Here is a 6000-nt window from a genome sequence, read left to right as displayed (position 1 = left end):
GGGTCTTTCTTTTTCGATTGGAATTTCTCGTAGGATCACCCGTTTAGAGTAACCTGGCTCATTAATTCCACCCCAGGTAAAAACTGGGACTTGAAGGGTGAGCGAGAAGTGGAAACAGCCGTTCTCAGTCACCCCAGGGAATGTGGCCGCTACTCACGGCTACTTCCGAGGCGCCTCCGTTGGAGGCGCTGCTGCGCTTGCGCAGTGGGAAGCGTGGGGGTAGGGGCGGGGCCAGAGACGCCCTGCTGGAGATCCGGAAGTGCGGGGTACCGGGCTCACGCCCGGTGGTGAGAGGGGCACCGCGCTGGTGCCAAAGGAATAGTTCTGTGTCGGAGGGCGAGAAACAAAACTTCGTTCCAAATCTCATTCCCAAAGCATCCCAATTTGAAAAGCAAAACCCTGCTGTTTAATCAGATGGTCCCCCTCTGGCCTTGCCCGAGGAGGGAACCAGGCAGCTAGGTATTTTTGGTTAGAAGCGCACGAAGCGCGGCCCCCGGGGGTGGCATAGCCAGGGTTACTTAGACAGTGGGTAAAGGCATGGCAGCTTTACAGCTCTGTAAAATTAGTCTTGCATCGCAACAACTTTCATTAGAGTCTAGATCAGTGGTTCGCAAAGTGTGGTCCCAGGACCACCAGCAGTCACGGCTTCATCTGGGAACTACTTGGAAATGCAAATTCCCGCCCGTGCTTCACACCTACTGAATGGGAAACTCTGGGGTGGGCCCAGCCTTAGGTGTTCTAACAAGTCTTCAGGGGTTTCTGAAGCAGTCAAAGTTTGAGAGCCACTTATCTATAGACATTCCTTTCAATGTTTAAAAGAGCCCTTTCCTAAGACCTTTTTTGTGAACAAGCTTTTACCTTGTGCAGTCTTTTGTCCTGCAAGTCTGAAATAAAACTTTGGCACGTGCTCGGAATTAATTTTTCTGAAAATTTTTGCTTTCATGGTGAGTGTGTGTGTTGGTGGTGGGATGTCCTGGGGCATCGACTCTGGTAGCTATCTGTAGGACCCACCCCAAGGCTAACCTAGGCGCTGTGGAGTAAAGAAAATGGAGCCCAGGGGCCTGATTATGTATTGTGTTGGCTCCTGGGAGCTGAGCCAGGACCCAGAGGTAGAAATTGAAGGATTAAATTAAATTTAAATTGAATTGAATTGAATTAAAGAAGGAAGAAATTTCAGTCTATTTTGGAGTCACTAGAAAAGGGAAGATTTAGTTTAGTGAGGTGATGAGTTGCTGGTCAGCAGATGAGAGACAGTCACTTGTGGGATTTATGCATTAAATCTTGCATATATTCTGCTTCTGTTGGTTTGAAAGGGAAGGCCGCTCACATTTATGAAGTCTCGTGTGCCCTCAGGGTATTAATTCACTCATCAATTAGACCTCAGTTATGTGCCTCCCGCTATGTGCCAGGCATTATGTGATCTTTGTAACTACCCTATGAAGTTACCTATTATTAGCATCTTCATTTTACACATAATAGTCCTTGTAGGAACGCAAGTATTTAAACATATGTCAGGCATCTAACTTCTGCCACGTCCTAAATGTTATGAAAAGTTAATAGTTATTGGGATGTTTGTGTGCATAAATATGAGAATAGTTTTAGGAGGAAATAAAAGCTTTTGCTGGTGAATCAGAAAAGGCTCTATGGGCAGAATATGCTATGTTCCTTTTACAAAATGAAGGCCTGATTTGTTGAGTAGTTTCAGCTGTTGAGTAAGCACGAACGAAGTACGGGTACGCACAGCATAGAAACATCTCCCTTGTAAGCATTTTCTTAGGTCAAGTTGGTAAACTGCTCGGAGAAAAATATAATCAGGTGCCTGTTTATTCCACATCTTATTCTGTTAGTGTCTCCTCAGTTCATGGCCATCTTTCGATTTCTCTCTCAAGCTTTGCCTCCTCTTGAAACCTTTCCCCGCAGATTGAGTTACTGTTGATCTCCCCATTTTGACCGCCCAGTGCACTCTGCACTCTGCACTCACTGGGCATGGGATTCTGTCCCATCTTTCATTACCTGTTTTGAACGTGTGCTCATTTCCTTATGGCACAATGCCACCTCCTCAGAAAAGGTGGTTTGGACGTCAGGAAGACATACTTCAGAGACTCCATGTTCCAACGGGAACATGTGAGTATTATCGAGGAGTGGGCTCTGAAAGAGGGCGTGTGACCGGGAATGGCTGGCGGGATGTGAATTGATTCCCGGACAGGTTGTAGGAGTGCTGGGCTCGCAGAACAAAAGGAACAGGGCAAAGACGACAGGGAAAACCAGGCAGGCTGGAGTAGGGGATGTCAAATCCTCCCCCAGTGGCAGTGGGAGTGACGGTGGAGGGCGGACGGGCAGCTGGGACAGTTGATCTCGCCCCTGAAGGCGGGGAATCCTAAGAAGACGGCTTTTATCCCAGACCTCGAGAGAAATTTCAGGAGGGCCTGAATGCAGCTTTATCCTTGTAAATCTGACTTCTCCATCGTGTTCGTGGTAGCAGTGGAGCGCCCGTCACCCTCAACCAACCCGGCTGAAGGATCTGAATTGAGAGTCCCTGCAACAGTTTCTGGTTTATAGCCTTGAACTCTCACATTGTAAAAACAGACGGATGGTGCACCAAAGCCATGTGCTTTTTCCTCTGCAGTGGGTGAAGAGGAGGAACGCGGTCCAGCAGGAGGCGGAGAAGAAGGCTGAAATGGCGGCGCGGGCCGCTGCTCTGTGTACGCACGTGGCGTGGCGGATGGCCAAGAGCACAGCCCCTGCAGGCAGGTTGCCTGGGCCTGAGCTCCGACTCCATCTGTTGGCTGTGTAATGTTCATAGGTTATAGAACCCTGAGGTTTCAGCTTCCCCGTCTGTAAAATAGAGGGGGGTAAAAAATTACTTCTATTATAGGGCTCTTGTGAGAATTAAATGAGGTGATCCACGTACGGCGCTCAGCCTGTGGCACAAGGCATAGACTTCGTGCTCAGTTAGCGCCCCCTGCGGGCCGCTCTCTTCCTTCAGGAATGGGTTCAAGCATCAGCATTTCCTGTCTCCCCAGGAAATCTTCCATGTTCTTTCCACTTGGTACTTCCCCGCACCTTATCTGTTTATCCATCTATATTTCCCGACTGGCTGCTGTCACCTCCTTAAGGTCTCCATCCATTCTGTGTATACATAGAGCTGATTCACTCCACCGTACAGCAGAAACTAACACAACATTGTAAAGCAACTATACCCCAATTAAAAAAAGAAAACTACCCATGTGCAAAGCAGAGAGCCCACAGTAGGTGCTCAATGCACGTTTATCCAATGAATGATAATACACCTCCCTTTTCATCCTCTCAGTGGTGACTCATCACCACTGTCATAGCCTCTGACTGTACGTGTTTTTATTATGTTCGCTAACAAGAGAATGAACTATTTTGAGGGTCTGGACTGAGATTCCTGTTCCTTTTCTATGCCTTATATCATCCAGCCCTGTGCCAGAAACGTTTTGGGTTCTCGAGAAATGCTTCTTGACATCTATTGATTTGTCAATAAGCAACTCTTTCAGAAGGACTAAAAAGAGTTTGTAGTTAATTTAAAATTCTGGATGATTTTTAGTGTTTTCTTTTCTGTTCATGTATTAAAAATTTTTTTCTGCTGGCATTATTAAAAAAAGGATGAAAAAAAGGGCTCTAAACCCCCTTCAACATAGGAGAGCAGGAAGCTGGACCTCTGAGTGAGTGCTCCAGAAAGAAAACGGGGTTGTCTTAGCCTAATGGAGACAAGTTGAAGCATTTTGGGACCAGGATCCGCCAGGGCACTAACCCGCATTAATGCAGGTCATAAACCCATGAGCTGGGATCACAGTCACACATTACATGGTTGACATTCAATAAATGTCTTAACAACAACAATAACATTCTCTTCATCTTTCAAGTCCCTTAAGATGTTCTGACTGCTATTCTTAAGTGGAAGATTTACATAACTTTCTAGATAAACAGGTTTTAGAAAACCTTCCAGATGTAACAGAGATTAAGAGCTAAATAAAGGTTTTGTGTTCTGAGAGATATAAAGAAAACAAACAGTCCAACACAAATAGAAACATGTCTTAATAATGGAAACGTTTTACTTAATCCACCAATTATGAGCTCATTCATTCTTGTGAGTTATGAGGCTGTGCAGGCGTTGGCCTTCAGTAGGTGTGCTTGGGAGCTCCCCTTTTTCTTATTTTTTTTTTTTTTTTGCGGTACGCGGGCCTCTCACTGTTGTGGCCTCTCCCATTGCGGAGCACAGGCTCCGGACGCGCAGGCTCAGCGGCCATGGCTCACGGGCCCAGCCGCTCCGCGGCATGTGGGATCTTCCCGGACTGGGGCACGATCCCATGTCCCCTGCATCGGCAGGCGGACTCTCAACCACTGCGCCACCAGGGAAGACCTATACATGCTTTTTTATGGGCATGTTTATGCCTTTTGAAGTTCTCTGCATATAGAAATAATTTCTTTCTTGATGGATAGAAAGTGATTTCTCCAAAACATATATATTAAAGTTATAACTTAGGGGAGAAGTGTTAAAAAGGTAATAGATTGTAAATATCATCCGTATACTGAATTGATCCAAAAGAAGTTAATTTATTTAAAGCCATTAAACCACAAGTCGATAAAGACCTTATTGGTTTTTGTTTTTGCTGAATCACAGACATCAATATTACGCCTCCGGGTATACTTACAAGGCCAGAAACAATTAAGTAAATTATACTCAAGAACAACCTACAGAGCTTTTCCTATGTGCTAATCCAATCCTCCCACATCCATCAAGCAAACGCCTAACTAACCATGTGGATTTTCAACAATGCCCTAAAGGCCAGGAAACTTGGACTCCAGAGCTTGAGTTTCAGAGGTTTGGGCGTTCTTTAAATACCTGTCGGCTTAATTGCCTGTCTTTTGTTTTGTTTTGTTTTGTTTGTTTGTTTGTTTTGCGGTATGCGGGCCTCTCACTGTTGTGGCCTCTCCCGTTGCGGAGCACAGGCTCCGGACGCACAAGCTCAGCGGCCATGGCTCACGGGCCCAGCCGCTCCGCGGCACGTGGGATCTTCCCGGACCGGGGCACGAACCCGTGTCCCCTGCATCGGCAGGCGGACTCTCAACCACTGCGCCACCAGGGAAGCCCTGTCTCTCGTTTTGGATGAACTGGGCCAGCCTCCCAACTGCATCCCTGCTCCATCTTCCCCCCAACCCCTATCCAGTGATTAAGGGCTAAGGCCTGGTTATTCACCCAAAGAAATAAGGCAGAATAAACTTAAGTCAGGACTTTCCTAAATCCCTTGTTAATTAAAAAAAAAAAAGCCAGAACCAAGAAATAAATCAGTCTCTCCCTCTGCACCACTGAAGATGCACAAGATGGTGTTAAGTGACCAGAAAAGGAGGCCACAGAAAAGGAGGCCACAGAGGCACCTGTGTTATTTGGTCCTGTGGCCCTCCAACCTCCCAGGTGCCTCGCACTCTTGACTCTACCCTGCTTCCATCCACTTCTCTAGTCCTGTTTGTTGTATCCTTACACCCCCAGCTCCGTGTGCCAGCATTGGCCACTTCCTGACGCACCTTACTCAGGACGCTTGGCGACAAGTCAGCTCTTCTCTACCCTTCTCCCCTGTCTTCCTTGCACACACAGGCCGGAGTTTCTCTGGAGGACGTTTGTGGGCAGGAGGGATGCAGTGAGAGGGAGAGCTGAGTTTTGCTGCTTCCTGTGCTCGGGATCCCCCAGTGGGAGGCCTCCTGGGACATGTCTCCTCTGTCCTGCAGGTGGAGCTGTCAGGGCACGTCTCCAGGGCTCTCCTACGTTACAGGGACAGTAAGCAGGGCCCTGACCCCAGATTCTCCCACTCAACTATCCAGCCCCTTTCCATCATTAGCAATTGGAAAATTGACTACACCCAGTTTTCCCCAACGACACAAGGTTGCATAGGATTCAGAAGGCGCTGAAGCTCCACGTGTTCTCACACAGATGGTCCAGTGTCCAGAGCTTCCCTGAGGGACGGGAAGGAGCCCACCGCA

Source organism: Aethalodelphis obliquidens, unplaced genomic scaffold, assembly GCF_003676395.1.
Source record: "Aethalodelphis obliquidens isolate GAN/ISIS:26980383/991018 unplaced genomic scaffold, ASM367639v1 scaffold15, whole genome shotgun sequence".
Classification (NCBI taxonomy): Eukaryota; Metazoa; Chordata; class Mammalia; order Artiodactyla; family Delphinidae; genus Aethalodelphis; species Aethalodelphis obliquidens.
The sequence above is the reverse complement of the archived record's forward strand: the minus strand, read 5'-3'. Positions refer to the sequence as shown.